At 43.7% G+C, this 16,496-nt stretch overlaps 1 pseudogene across 1 annotated transcript; it reads left to right on the top strand.

Moving 5' to 3' along the window:
- The first annotated feature begins 593 nt into the window (after positions 1-593).
- On the top strand, positions 594-1,707 carry LOC309552529 (annotated as a pseudogene). The gene has a single exon. The product of its transcript is annotated as an uncharacterized misc_RNA (transcript).
- The last annotated feature ends 14,789 nt before the right edge of the window (positions 1,708-16,496 follow it).

Below are 16,496 nucleotides of genomic sequence, written 5' to 3'. Positions count from 1 at the left end.
GGCAAACATCAAAAATCCTCTATATGCAGGCTGCAGCCGCCCCATCCATCCCCCTCCTATTGAGAACACACACGGCCGGGGCTGCACAGCACTGTCTGCAGGCAGGCACTTACCTTCTCTGCTCTTCTCTCCCCGCCGCCCCCGCGAGCAGCCCTGAGTTGGACTGAATGAGCTGCCATCTGCAGGCTGCAGCAGCTTGAGATGCCGTCCGATCAGTAGCAGGGCTGGGCTGGCCGCGCCGGGCAGGACACCGGCGGCCGGCGGGAAGTAAAATAACACACGCTGAACTACTTGACTTCCGTCTCCGCTGCCAATCAGCCTTCTGCTCAGGGGGGTGTGACTCACACCTCCCCTGAGCAGAAGGCTGATTGGCCGCGGAGCCGGTAAGCTGGAAACTGGCAAGTACATCGGCCGGTGTTTGTAATTTTGCGGCCGCAGTGAGGGAACTTACTTTTACCTTGGATGACTCGCGGCGCCGCGGCCCACCGGGACAATGCCCGCTGTGCCCAATGGTCAGTCCGGCCCTGATCAAGGCGGACTTCATCAAAATTCTTGGAGTTTGGTTTGGAGCTGGGGACGAGAGACTGTCAAAGATGAGACAGAAATTTGGACTATGGAGCTTCAGAGAACTCACTATCGAAGGGAAAACACTGGTACTCTGCAGAGAGATTCTCCCTGTGTTGCAGTACCTCGCTCAGGCCTGGCTCCCCCGGGTCAACACCTGCAAGGCCATCACCAGGGCGGTGTTTCACTTAATCTGGGGCTCCAAAATGGACAGAGTGAAGCGGTAAGTCATGTTCAAGAAACCCCTCAAGGGTGGTAAGGGTGTGCCCGACATCGCAAAGTTACTAGGGGTGTTCTTTGCTTGCAACTGCATCCGCAGGACTTTGGTCGACAGAACTTTGGACTCTGGTGGCAACTCCATGTCCCGTTGTTTCCTCCTGCCTCTTTGGAGGTCCCTTGGATGGGACAAATGGGACAGTTCCATCCCCTCCACCACTTCTTGGTACTACTTGGACACTTTCAATTTCATCAAGGAGCAGGGGCTGCATGGAGTTAAGCCCGACTTGTGGAAGCCAAAAACTATCTACAAGTTGATCAGAGCCATGGACATTGTTGAGACTTTTCCAGGCCTACCTTCAGCCACTTGCAAAGTGGTCTGGAGGAATGTCTCTTCAAAGGGACTCACCAACAGGCACAAAGATCTGGCATGGATGGCAATCCAAGAGGGTTTGCCGCTAAGGACATTTATGCATGCCAGAAATCTGTGCAGATACAGGCACTGCCCATTTTGCATCATCCAGAAGGAAACTGCTTTGCATGTTTTCTGGGAGTGCCCCTTTGCACAGAGCCTGTTGAGGGCCTTGGAACCTGAACTCAAAGACTTTGTACCACAGACTGCCATCACACATTTTGGTGTGTTGAACGGACTATTATGTGGAACTTTTTCCCAGGAGGACATTGACAACGCCTGGCGGGTGTTGTGTTGCTTTAGGGGCGCTTTATGGTGCGCCAGAAAGCGCCTTATCCACCAGCGGGAGAGGATGTCCATTGAGGACTGTCGCAGACAGGTCCACAGTCTGCTCAGAGACTATAACTTGATGGATCTCACGGAGGAAGAAGAGGTCTGAAGATTTCCCCTTCCCCCACTCTCCCTTGTGTGTCTTTGTTCATTCAATAAAGCTTTGGGCTTGTGATCTCATTCCCCTCCCCCTACCTCTCTCTCCCTACCCCCATCACACCTGTTGCTTATTGAACTGCATTTTTGTTTGAATGAAACATGCCAAGTAATCATATAGCAATTGTCTTCTAGTTATATGCTTTCGGGGTAATGCGGCGTCATGCAAGATGTGATGGCTCGGGGTATCCTTACTCCGCACAACACATTAGGCATCATACTGCAGAATGAATGTATTTATTTGTATGATTGGAAATGTATTGTCATGTAGTGTATTTATGCGCTGCGTCGCAGTACAGGGTAGAATGTACCCCGACAAAGTATTGTTTTTTTGTATATTCTTATGCAAATAAAGTATACATTTTTAACAAAAATGAGGGACTTTTGGTGTGCTTTCAGAAATTGCAGAAAAAACGAGCAACCTAATAGAAATCTATAGAACTGCAGCTATAACTGCAGGTAAAATGTAGGAAGACCTCCTTTACAGTACACAGCCCCAATACTTCTGGACCCCTTTACATTACACGGCTACCATACCTCTGGACCCCTTACATTACACAGCCCCCATAGCTCTGGACCCTTTTACATTACACAGCCCCTGCACCTCTGGAACCCTTTACATTACACAGCCCCCCACCTAAGGATATGCAGGTTAGGGTGTTATAGTGGCAGGTTAGGATGCTATAGAGACAGGTTAGGGTGGTAAAGTGTCAGGTTGGGGTTCTAAAAAACCAGGTTAGGATGCTATAGTGGCAGCTTAGGATGTTATAGTGGCAGGTTAGGGTACTATAGTGGTAGGTTAGGGTGCTATAGAACCAGGTTAAGGTTCTATAGTGGCAGTTTAGGGTGCTATAGTGCCAGGTTAGGGTGCTATAGTGGCAGGCTAGGGTACTATAGACCCTGTTGCTACTTCCGTGGCCACCCAGGCTCCAGTGGCTTGCTCTGCTTCCTACAAGGAGTACTCTGAGAGACAGCCTGGAGGTGCTGTATCTACTTCAAAGAAAGGACTCTGCATAGCTAGCCAGTGTTAGGGTACCGACTTCCTACCTGCCAGGAGTGGACCCGGCGAGTCAAGACACTGGTCAGCAGAGACAGTCAGGAAAGGGAGTGAAAAGGTCGCCCTGAGTAGGAGGGTCTTTTCATTCAACTGTCTAGACAATTAGTCTTGTATTTTCTGAAATGTATACAGTTGACTAACTTTTCCTTCCATTTCTCTACAGGTGGGCTCATCTTAGAGACAGTTAGCTAGGGAATGTAAATTGTGTTTGTTTGGAAATCCCCACCAAGCAAGTTTGTTTGGTGGGGGGTGCATCATCTCATGCACCTAAAAGTGTTTGTATATTTGTACAGCAGATTAATGTATAGCTATATTTTTTCACCATAACTTATTTGTACATTCGTTCTTTTCCTTTTCCCCCTTTCCAGGTTTGTGGGATACTCCTGAGTTTTTGGCCAAAGGTTTTGATAGGAGGCGGCTGCCTCAGAGTCAATGGGGACATGACTCAGTTTGGTATGGGGTGGATGTAGCACCCTACAAGGTAGGTGCTAGGTAAAATATAGTGGGCCTTGTCTGCTTAACAGCAGGGCCATGATTTTCAGCTGGGCTGTCATGTCTCCCAGGTGTGGCTGTTGAGACTGGGGAGTCTCCCCCTTGTGCTCTATGAGAGGGTTCTCATTGGTCAGCGGAGGAAACCCAGCCAATGGCACACTCAGGCCTGTATCTACCCCAGAAAGGCAGATTCTGCCGCACAGCATTCTGGGAGTGGGTATAAGTTTGAGGGGAGCACATGACGCAGCATCTTTGGCGGGAAGCAGAGTCCCAGGAGGGAGAGTACGGCTGTCTCTCCTCCTGTCAGAGGAATCAGGTGTCCCAGACGGCTTGCCTAGTGAGAGGGGACAGAAGGCTGAGCTGAGCTGCAGAGAGGATCCGGTGCGGAGGACCAGAGGAGAGAGAGGGGTCCAGTTTCAGGAAAGCATTCCCAAACTGCCCCCTGGGGGTCTGCCGAGAGAGAGAGGGAGAGGAGCTAGCTAGCTGGTGTAGGAGCAAGAGTAAAGGGGGTGCCAGTTTTGACCCTGAAGAGAAGCAGAGGGGGTGCCTAGTGAGAGGACCCTGAAGTAGAGAGAGGGTGCCTAGTGAGAGGACCCTGAAGTACAGAGGGGGCACCAGCGGTTGGGCTCTGAAGTGTTAAAGTGTACAGCGTGCAGTGTGCAGTGTACAGTGTTGAGAGTTGCAGCAGCAGAAGCAGTAAACAGAGGCTACCTCAGTGAGCAAGGATTGGAGATAGCAGTGTTCAGGACTTTTGAGCTAACCAGAGTGTCAGAAGTCAAGTTCAAGTACAGTTTAGTAAGTCAGTGTTTTTTCAAGCGCCAGCAAGCATTGGCCGGCATCCAGCGTCGAGACAGCGCTGAAAGGCAATTTTTCTTCAAAGTGTCCCATTTGTACCTAGTTGAGCCAGAGGAGTATCCCACTCATTCCCTTCTCCCATCCCCTATATCAAATAAACAAAACAAACCAAAGATGCCGGACTGGTCTTTGACTCAAATTTCACACTTGGGTGTTCAGCTTAAAGGGGCTGCTGGCGTTTCCGGTAATCATGGCAGACCCACATCAGGCCCAATGCCTGGAAATCCTGCTACATATATTATAATATACATATTCATACATTTTTTGGTATTTATCTATAATATCTGATAGACCCTCTGGCTTTCAGATTCCAACAACTGCTTCATGGATAGATACTCTGTCCTTTAGGTTAAAATGTAAGTATATAATACCTTGTTACACAATATATATCAAATATTAATTACAGCTTAAAATATCTATAGTTATCTTGTATGTCCCCACAGTTTGGCATATGAGCCAACGGTGGCCGCTTTAGGGTGCCTTTTTCGGATTGGGGTTCAGTGTTGCAGCTATGGTGTTCGCTACTAATTGAGTGTCTGGTGTGGATATAGATAGGCATATTTCTACTGTATTGTATTGTCTTGCATTTGTATAACATGTATATATATATATGTTCTGTTTAAATAGATGCTTACAAGCTCCTGAAGAAGTGATTGTGTAGTCGTGAAACATGTTGAGCAGAGCACAGAGCAGAGCACAACATATGGACAAGCGCTATCCCCAGTTTAGAGGATTTTTGTATGCGTAGTCACTGGTATTCTGCATGGAACAGCACTACAGATAACATTATAGCCTCTAGGGGACCTGCTAGTAGTCCAATGTGATTTTAGATATATGGTTTGTTACCTTTGGTAAATTTATGGAAGAAATCACACATGTTTTTATTGGTAACCAATAAATTGTTTATTTTTATATTATTATTTGCCCTTAAAGTCCATTATTTTCCAATATTTACACTTCCGATGATCTAGGATGTGGCATGATATATAGAGGGGCATTGTAGCCACCACAGGGCACCATGCCCATTTTTATCCCATAATTGAGTTAGCTAAAAACGCTATATAGGTTATATACAATATAGTTTTATTCATATAATATAACAATATATAATAGAAAAGGCTTGATCCATCTCTTTTTCATGGATAGTGTAGGACCCACTGATAATGGGGTACTTTGACGTAGTGGTGGGCTTGAGCACTATATGGCCATATGGTGGGACCAAATCCCCATTTTTATTTATGGATTGTCTTCAAATTTGGTAGAAATTTCTTTTGCATGTGTGCGCTTTTCTTTTTTAATATACATGTCTTTTGGTTCATAGCTGCACCAGCTTTAGAAATACATGGGTATGCTCCCCCAAATTTTTGCTTGTTTATTATGTATTCGGTCTGACCAGACTACCGAGGTTGAGCAACCCATCCCACCCCCCACACACACCTGTACTCTATCAGTGTCCACTATCAAGTGGATATAGGAGGAGTCCCCTGTAGTGCATTTGCACATCTTTCCCAGCAAGGAGTGTTGTCTCCAAGGGTTAGAAAGGCTGGATCCATCTCTTTTTCATGGATAGTGTAGGACCCACTGATAATGGGGTACTTTGATGTAGTGGTGGGCTTGAGCACTATATGGCCATATGGTGGGACCAAATCCCCATTTTTATTTATGGATTGTCTTCAAATTTGGTAGAAATTTCTTTTGCATGTGTGCGCTTTTCTTTTTTAATATAATATATAGTAATATAAAACTTACAAGCAATATATGTGAATTTTCTAAATCAGAAGAACATTGAAGAGGATGAGAAAGTGACCCCTTTTGTTATTTCACACTCAAGACCAGCGTTTCTCAACCAGGGTTCATCCAGAGGTTTCTAGGGGATCCGTGAGCAATAAACCATTTCTGACATTCAGAGACGCTGCATCTGACACCAATGATCTTTTAGCTATTTCTAAGGTGGGCATTATTCCCATTACCCACATAAGAAATTAACAAATTTCCCACTGACCACCAGTTAATGAGCATCGGTGTTCAGTGAGAAGTCCTTCTTCTACTGAACACCAGTGTAATGGGGCCCTTCTTCCGCTCAACATCATTTTAATGGTTCCTTTTCCATAATGACCACCAATGTAAGAGGGTCCTTTTCTGAAGACTACCAATGTAAGATGTTTTTTTTCCCACTGACCACCAATCTAAGGGGGCCCTTGACCTCCATGACAAGGGGACACTTCACTATCCACTTATGTAAGGGGAATGCTATGGCTTTCACTGTCTCTGTTTCTTTTCTAACCTTTATTATTTTTATTTTTTTAGTTCAAGGGTTCCTCTGTCTTAAAAAGATTAAGATAGGCTGCTCTCTCGTAAACCTACTATATACTATTTAGCCTGGCTTATTAAAATCGAATGTATGATAATAAAGAACAATCTGAGTATTTTTTTTGGCCTGTAGTAAAACATTAGAAGATGTACAGTCAAATGTTTAGGGTAAACACACTGCAATAATAAATGTGTATAATATTTCCAGTCCATATAATTGTACAGGACTCATTGTTTTAAAATATTGAACCACACACTCATAAATCTGCATGATCATCAACATAATTGTGGTAACTGATCATCAATCTTTAATAGCTTGCCTAAATGGTATGTGCAATGCCATTCATCTTGGGTTAAAATATCAAGTGCAGTTCAAGTGAAGCACATTACCACTTTAGGCATAATTTATCATAACCTGGAAAGCACTAAGCATATGAAGAAAAAATACATAAGCAGAGGTGACAGTGTGTCAGAATGATCAGTATATGATAGAACACCTGCTCTTGGTCAGTCCATACATAGCCATTGACAATATCCAAATGAAGAAAAAGTGAAGACTGCTCACTACAGTATGTCCACTCATTTGTTTTCCAAATGAGCACAGGATACAATAAGCTCTGACATGTTTCCCACGATACTCAGTGCCCTGTGCTCATTGACAAATTGCTGAATACAGAAGGAAGCATGTCAGCATTTTTATATTGTATGCTCTACCGATCTGGAATAAAAGTACGACATTTTTAGTGCTTATAGTGCGCAATCTTTCCCTTTTCCTAATTTTGATGTTCAGTTGATCCACTTGTATCGGCAGTCACAGATCAAGGGCAAAGAAAACCGCTCCGGTGATGCAGTAATCCCAAAAACATCTAAGAACAGGTGCAGGCAAGGATCCGCAATCCAGACAATAGATGTGTGTAAGGAGAAAAAGCCGCACTCCGAGTTGAAGATGAAGATGAATAAAAATCTGTTTATTTGTATCAAAAAAATGATAAAAACCTCTCAAAGTACATCCATAATAGCCAGAGACACAGGGGGGGTGCACAGCGGTTGACGCGTTTCATGGAAAACGTCCGCTTAGTCGTAACGGACGTTTTCAGCGGACGTTTTCCGTGAAACGTGTCAACCGCTGTGCACCCCCCCTGTGTCTCTGGCTATTATGGATGTACTTTGAGATGTTTTTATAATTTTTTTGATACAAATAAACAGAGTTTTATTCATCTTCAACTCGGAGTGCGGCTTTTTCTCCTTACACACACTTGTATCGGCAGCTCAAGTCACAATCAAATCTATACCTTTTCTGTAAAAGTTAGGCTTGGTACTGCCTCTCCCACATTCTCAAATCTCCCTGTTGTTAATGTGCTCTGTAACCAGTAAGAAGGGTATTGCAATTCAATATTTGTATATCTATCTCTCTACCCATCCTCAGCTCACCACTTCATCACTAATTTGCAAACTGATGTATGAGTATAGATGTCGAACCACATCATTAAACTCAGCCATTCCAAAAATTAACTTATATTTCCTTTCCCCCGCATCCCCTCCTACAATTTTTCCATCAAGATCAAAGGCACAATCACCACTCTGACCTCTCCTTTTGGCCCCACATCCACTCACTGTCCAAATCTTGCTGCCTTCCCCTCTGTAACATCTCCAAAATATGTCCCTTCCTAACCAATGACACCACAAAGCTACTAGTTCAATCTCCAGTTATGTCTCACCTAGACCATGGTAACTCCCTCCTTGTTGGCTTACCTCTGCATAGATTATCCCCTTTCATTCTATCATGAATGTAACTGCCACACTCATCCACCTTACCATGTCAATCCCTCTATTGTCTTCCACTCACCCAACAAATGAAATTCAAAAACGGACATGCTTGTGGGAAGTTTAGATAAGGAATCATATCACCCGCACATTTATATAGCTCTTATTCAATTATTATACTTGGCCAAGAAATTAATAGCAAGATTTTGGCTGTCTCCGCAGTCCCCTACTCACGCACAATTGATCCAGTAAGTGAACTCCATTCTTGTTCGAGAAAAGAACACTTACTATCATAGGAAATCCCCTAAGAAATTTGGAAATATCTGGCAGCGTTGGTTAGACAAACCAGGAATTGCACCCCCACGGCTTGTTCTGGATAGATTACTGAAGCTTTAAATATAGTCAACAGATTAAAACTATGGTTTATAACATAACACCATAGGGTTTTTTCTTATGTAGACACAGTAACATAACAGGTGAATATAACCATCTGTAATGGTATTCCAAGATTGACAGGCAGCATTTTGGACAGTTAGTTTGTTTAATTGGGAAATGTTTGTTCTGAATCATTATATTTTCTCTATAAGGTAACTGATAATATGATAGTTATGTCATACACAGACTGTCTTCACATATGTATGGAGACTCCATATTTGACGCTACTATGGTGTCTATTGCATTTCCATTTGATAATGTATATGTCTTGAATAATGCCTGATTTAATTATAAATGTGTAACTGACTGTTTGTACATTGTGTTACCTTTTATCATCTCAATAAAAACATTACCTAATTAAAAAAAAAAAAAAAAGAAATTCAAAATCTTAAAAACAACATACAAAGCCATCCACAACTCCCCAAGCTACATCACCAACTTCATCTCAAAATATCACCCAAAATCATCCTCTCGGCTCCTTCCAAGACCTCTTGCTCTCTAGCTCCTTCATCTCCTCCACAAATGCTTGTTTCCTGAACTTGCCCAGAGCCTTTCCCATCCTCTGAAACTTCCCTCAGTGTACATCTACTTTATCTATTAGCTCATAACTCACAGTTATTACCTTTTGTATCACTTGGCCTTCCCTTTTAGGTTGTGGGCTCTCACAAGCAGGGCCCTCCCAACCCTCTTGCCTTTAAATATATTTTAACTGAACTGCCTCCTTTATTTTGTAAGTGATGGATAAACTGTTTGTCTGGCCTATGTCTCTAGATCTACTGGTCATTTTGACATGTGTTTTTTTAACCACTTCCGGACCGCCCACCGCAGTTTTACATCGCCTTTTTGACATTAAATACCGGGGGTTATGGCAGCAGATAGCTGACATAACCCCGGTATTTTCTTACTCAGCTGGCACACCTCTTTCACATTAAAGTGGTAAAGTGGTCCCAGCGGCGGATTCGCCACTGGATCACTTTTATGGGCAGGGTGAGGGGCTCCCCCCTCCCGCTGCTTCCCGGTCGTTTTCCCCGCTTACTGGAGCCATCGGTAACGGGTGAAAACAATCAGGTCCTCTGAGCAGCTGTACAGGAAGTCGAGTGAGGGCAAGATGATCCCCACTCAACTCTATGGCCTTGGAGGACTGGAGCGATACGAAAAAAAAAAGTTTAAAGCGCATACGCAAGTCGCGCCCACATATGTAAATGGTGTTCAAACCACACATGTGAGGTATCACTGCAATTGTTAGAGTGAGAGCAATAATTCTAGTCCTAGACCTCCTTTGTAACTCTAAACTGATAACCTGTAGAAATTTTTAAAGCATCACCTATGGAGATTTTTAAGTACCAATGTTTGTCGCCATTCCACGAGCGTGCGCAATTTTAAAGCATGACATGTTGGGTATCTATTTACTCGGCGTAACATTATCTTTCACATTACAAAACAAATTGGGCTAAGTTTACTGTTTTCTTTTTTTTTAATTAAAAAAAGTATATTTTATCCAAAAAATTGCGTTTGTAAGACTGTTGCGCAAATACGGTGTGACATAAAGTATTGCAATGATCTCCATTTTATTCTCTATGGTCTCTGCTAAAAAAAAAAAATATAATGTTTGGCAGTTCTAAGTAATTTTCCAGCAAAAAAATACTGATTTTAACTTGTAAACAGCAAGTGTCAGAAATAGGCCTGATCTTTAAGTGGTTACGCTATACTTGGTTTGAGCCATTCACTTGACAAGTTCTCCTTAAGCCCTGGTTCTAAGCATGGCGGTATAAGGCATTGTGGCCTATTCTATTAGAGAATAAACCATGGACACTTTGATCATTTTTAGCATTGTGCATTATTTGGTAATTGTCCAATTGCTGTCTTCTGCACAGCAAGACCATATTAAAATATAATGACTCCAATGTTTAAAACATTCAGCACACATAGAGAGAAGCTTATGGACAGAAATGTTATGTCAGCCTTCTTTATCTAACATCTGGTGATTGAAAATAATTACTCTAAAGTTAAAAATGGCAAAAGCCTGGAAATTACTTTACCGGAGACATCATTTTCCTTGTCTGGCAATAAACTTGGCTGTTCACTCTATCTTTAGATTATTTCCTTGAATTGGCGTTTAAGCATTCTCTTTTTTCTTTATTGCTGTAGCATATAATTTGAATCAAGCCAATGAGCCATTTTCCATGACCTTATTATCATGATACTGCATAATTATCAATAAATATTTATTACTTTTTTAAGAATGAGGAATAGCTGTATGCTGTATCCACAGTGAAAATGTGTTTCTTTTTTTCTGGTACAGCCTCTCTTAAACAATTTTAAACCATTGATTGATACTTATAAAATATTTTATATATACAGCATTTATTCTGTCCATTGACTGGCAGGTTCTAGTTTAGAATATACTGTATAGACTGTCTCCCTCTTACTTACAAGTTCCTTTGAGTCAGTGTAGTAAGTGAATAAACTTCATTCTCCAACAGAAGTGTAAAATGAGCACTAGTAATAAACAATAAAGGTATAAAAGCTTTATAACTCATAATAATTTCTATATGTATTCCATAGTAATCAACCCCTTTAGATATACATATTGAATTATTATATTATTATAATTTTTTTTAAAATCTTTTTATTAATTTTGAACACAACAACAACAAAACAAAACAATACATTTGCATGTGGTTCACATTGCAGCAGTCTCACAATACTGGGATGATAATATGCGCCCACGCAGGGGTCAGAACAGAACATTTAATAAGGCAATCGTAAGAACAGAAACATGAGGGTAGGGGCAAATGACCCAGGGAAGTGATGGGCAGTGCCCAAGGAGCCCCCAAAGGCCTAGCAATACAATAGTGCACACAAGGATCAGGTCCCTTTCAAGGAGCCAGGGCAGGGAGATGAGCTCTGCACTAGTCACTCATAGCAGTGGAGGAATCAAAGAACCATTTGGCCCAAACCCTGTCGTGTTTTTTGGGGCAACCTCTATGAGCGTAAGTGTCCCGGTAAAGAGGTATCACAGAGTTCACCAACTTCCATTGTATTACCGTGGGGGGAGCTTTCTGCTTCCAATGAAGTACAATGTTTTTCCTGGCATAGAAGAGCAACAGGCCCAAAAGGGTACGTTCAGCCACTTGCGGCACCAGGTCATCCAGCAGACCTAGAAGGCAGAGTCTGGGGGACGTATCATAGAAACATAGAAACATAGAAACATAGAAACATAGAATGTGTCGGCAGATAAGAACCATTTGGCCCATCTAGTCTGCCCAATATATCTGAATCCTATGAATAGTCCCTGGCCCTATCTTATATGAAGGATAGCCTTATGCCTATCCCATGCATGCTTAAACTCCTTCACTGTATTTGCAGCTACCACTTCTGCAGGAAGGTTATTCCATGCATCCACTACTCTCTCAGTAAAGTAATACTTCCTCATATTACTTTTAAACCTTTGCCCCTCTAATTTAAAACTGTGTCCTCTTGTGGTAGTTTTTCTTCTTTTAAATATGCTCCCCTCCTTTACCGAGTTGATTCCCTTTATGTATTTAAAAGTTTCTATCATATCCCCTCTGTCTCTTCTTTCTTCCAAGCTATACATGTTAAGGTCCTTTAACCTTTCCTGGTAAGTTTTTTCCTGCAATCCATGTACAAGTTTAGTAGCTCTTCTCTGAACTCTCTCTAGAGTATCTATGTCCTTCTGGAGATATGGCCTCCAGTACTGCGCACAATACTCCAAGTGAGGTCTCACCAGTGTTCTGTACAGCGGCATAAGCACTTCTCTCTTTCTACTGCTTATACCTCTCCCTATACATCCAAGCATTCTGCTGGCATTTCGTGCTGCTCTATTACATTGTCTTCCCACCTTTAATTCTTCTGAAATAATTACTCCTAAATCCCTTTCCTCAGATACTGAGGTCAGGACTATGTCAAATATTCTATATTCTGCCCTTGGGTTTTTTACGCCCCAGGTGCATTATCTTGCACTTATCCACATTAAATTTCAGTTGCCAGAGTTCTGACCATTCTTCTAGTTTTCCTAAATCCTTTTCCATTTGGCGTTTCCCTCCAGGAACATCAACCCTGTTACATATCTTTGTGTCATCAGCAAAAAGACAAACCTTACCATCGAGGCCTTTTGCAATATCACTTATGAAGATATTAAACAAAATTGGTCCCAGTACAGATCCCTGAGGTACCCCACTGGTAACATGACCTTGTTCTGAATGTTCTCCATTGACTACAACCCTCTGTTGTCTGTCACTCAGCCACTGCCTAATCCACTCAACAATATGGGAGTCCATGCTCAATGACTGCAGTTTATTGATAAGTCTTCTATGTGGGACAGTGTCAAAAGCCTTACTAAAATCTAGATATGCAATGTCTACTGCACCTCCACCGTCTATTATTTTAGTCACCCAGTCAAAAAAATCTATAAGATTTGTTTGACATGATCTCCCTGAAGTAAACCCATGTTGTTTTTCATTTTGCAATCCATGGGATTTAAAATGTTCCACAATCCTTTCCTTTAATAGGGTTTTCATTAATTTGCCTACTATTGATGTCAGACTCACTGGTCTATAGTTGCTCGATTCCTCCCTACTACCTTTCTTGTGAATGGGCACGACATTTGCCAATTTCCAATCTTCCGGGACGACTCCTGTTACTAATGATTGGTTAAATAGATCTGTTAATGGTTTTGCCAGCTCACCACTAAGCTCTTTTAATAATCTTGGGTGTATCTCATCAGGACCCTGTGACTTATTTGTCTTCACTTTAGACAGCAATCTTAGAACGTCTTCCTCTGTAAAGACACATGCATCAAACGATTCATTAGTCATCCTTTCAAGTGGAAGTCCTTCTCCTTCTTTTTCTTCTGTAAAAACTGAACAGAAGTATTCATTTAGGCAGTCGGCTAGCCCTTTATTCTCTTCTACATACCTTCCGTCCTTTGTTTTTAATTTAGTTATTCCTTGTTTTAATTTCCTTTTTTCATTTATATATCTGAAGAATGTCTTATCCCCCTTTTTCATAGACTGAGCTAGTTTTTCTTCTGCCTGAGCTTTAGAAGTTCTTATAACTTGCTTGGCCTCTTTCTGCCTAATCTTCTAGATTTCCTTGTCTTCATTGCTCTGGGTTTTTTTATAATTACAAAATGCTAGCTTTTTATTTTTAATGATTTGGGCCACTTCTGCTGAGTACCACAGTGGTCTCTTCCTTTTTTTGCTTTTACTGACAAGTCTAATGCAATTTTCTGTTGCCTTCAATAATGCACCTTTTAAGTAGTCCCATTTCTCCTGGACTCCATGTAATCCGTTCCAGTCTGATAAGGACTCATTTATGACTAATTTCATTTTTGAAAAGTCTGTTTTTCTAAAATCTAAAACTTGACCTGTGAGATATCTTTAATCACTAGGAGTACTGATGACCAGTATGTGGAGAGATCCGGGCAGGACCAAAATACGTGGAGGAAATCATCCAGCTCCCGACCACACCTCCAGCAGTTCGAGGGGTGGGAGGAGTGAATCTTATGGAGATGATAAGGGGTAAGGTATGCCCTGTGGGCTATCTTGTATTGGATGAGCCTGTCTCTAAGGGAAACAAGGATTTTGAAGGGAAGCTCCCATATATTTATCCAGTCCTCCGAGTCCAAATCCGGAAAATTCCGAGCCCGCCGAGCATGTGGGCCAGAGACCTCCGGAGAGGAGACCCGAAGGAGGTGCGCATATAGAACAGAAACAGCCCGCTCCGAGCAGTTGTATCTCAGAACCCGCTCCAGATTCGGCTGCACCACCTGTGATCCCCCAGAGGGGACTGGGCCTTGAAGGCATGAGAGAACTGAAGATACCTAAACAAATGGGATGAGGGAACATTGGAATTAGTAATGAGGTGGTCGAAGGAGGGAAATGAGAGATCCGAAGATACATCAGAGATCTTTTTGATATTATATTTGGTCCACACTGCGGGGTCAGGGAGGGAAATCAAGTGTAGTAAGGTGGGGTTATTCCATAAGGGTGCGTTGGGGAGACCACAGCGCTCGGGTACCCCTCAAGCTGCAAACCTAGTTTCCAAGCTGGGAGTGTCGTTTTCATGGAGGCGGTTAGCTCATAAGGTGCCATAGGGCCCCGGAAGAGTAGATGGGACAGCGCCTCCACAGACCCAAGCACCGCAGCCTCCGCCACCACCGCAGAGTTGGAGGTATCCGGAGCAAGCCACCAGGCAGCAGTAACCAGTTGGGATGCAAGAAAATATTTATGGCAGTCCGGGAATGCGAACCCTCCCTGGGACAGGCTGCGAATGAGGGTAGAAAATTTGTACGGGGGCGACGCGGGCCCCCCGCAGAAAGGAGGAAAATAATTTGTTTAGGGCGGAGAAAAATGCTTTCGATATCCACTGGGGTGAATTACGAAATAGGTAGGTGAATTTGGGTAAGACCTTCATCTTAATGAGGTTGATACGGCCCAGAAGGGAAAGTGGAAGGCTCTCCCGTGCCTTCAGTCGGACCCTGACAATCGAGACCACCGGGTCCAGATTGAGCGAGACAAAATCGGAAACCTCTCTGGAGACACGCACCCCGAAGTACACAAAGCTGTCCACCCATTGCAACAGGACATCTGGCGGGACCGTTCGTCGGGTCTCCTGGTCGATTGCCAACAGTTGCGACTTAGACCAGTTGACCTTCAGACCCGTCACCCGCGAGCATGCCTCCAGGATTTGCAGAGCGCCCCTGAGAGAGGAGTCAGCATCGTTCAGGAACAGTAGGAGATTGACAGAAGGCCACCCTCTTCTCCAGCCAGGCCACCCGCAGTCCCCTAATGAGCGGGGGAGGTGCAAAGTGCCTCTGCCACCGGTTCCATGGCAATAGCGAACAAGGGCAGAGAGAGAGGGCAGCCCTGCCGTGTACCCCGGGACAACACAAAAGAGGACGACAATCTCCCACCGAGGTGAACAGCAGCCACCGGCGACCTGTAGATTACTTGCAACCATCTGATGAAGACCAAAGGAAAGCCCATTCTCTGAAGAATCTCCCACAGGTAGGGCCACTTAACCGAGTCGAACGCCTTCTCAATGTCAAGAGAGGCGACGACTCTGGTGCCCACATTACTATATTGTGCTTGTAGGTTGGTAAAGAGCCTGCGGAGGTTGACATCAGTGGACCTGTGGGCCATGAACCCAGTTTGATCTTGGTCAATAACAGAGGGGAGCAAGGGTTGGAGCCTAGATGCGAGGAGCTTGGTCAGGATTTTGAGATCATTGTTAAGTAATGCTATGGGCCTGTAAGAGGCGCATATTTTCAGGTCCTTAGGGGATTTATGAATGAGGATGATGTGGGCTTCTGCCATCGAGGGGGGAAGGGAATCATCCTCAAGGCAAAGGTTATAGATGGAGGCTAACAGGGGGGCCAATAGGCCGACTTTGGCCTTATAGAACTCAATGGGCAGGCCGTCCGGGCCTGGAGCCTTCCCCCCAGGTATGAAGTTGATCACAGCCACAACCTCTTCCGCAGTAATCGGATGGACCAACCAGTCCCTCTCCTGGACGGAAAGCCAACCCAGAGAAACTAGGTCCAGGAGAGAGCACATGTCTTCGGGACAGAGGTTAGGGGGGATGGTAGTGGCATACAAATTACAGTAATAATCACAGAATGCCTCCAATATGGCATCAGGGTAAGTTATACCCCCCTCCTGTGGAAGAGGTGAGCTCCGGGACCAGGGTCAGGGGTGCATCATGTTGTGACAGGACTGCCAGAAGCCTACCATTTTTGTCGCCCTGTTCAAAGAAGCTCTGTTTCGACTGGTATAGTGACAATCACTTGACCTCAGACAGGTGCAGATGCAGATCCCGTTTGGCCGCCTGCAGCCCCTCAAAGTTGGGAACAGAGGGGTCCAGCCCATATCTAGTAGAGGC

This window comes from Pelophylax lessonae (assembly GCF_965119305.1).
Source record: "Pelophylax lessonae genome assembly, chromosome: 4".
Classification (NCBI taxonomy): Eukaryota; Metazoa; Chordata; class Amphibia; order Anura; family Ranidae; genus Pelophylax; species Pelophylax lessonae.
This window is presented reverse-complemented; position numbering and strand designations above follow the sequence as displayed.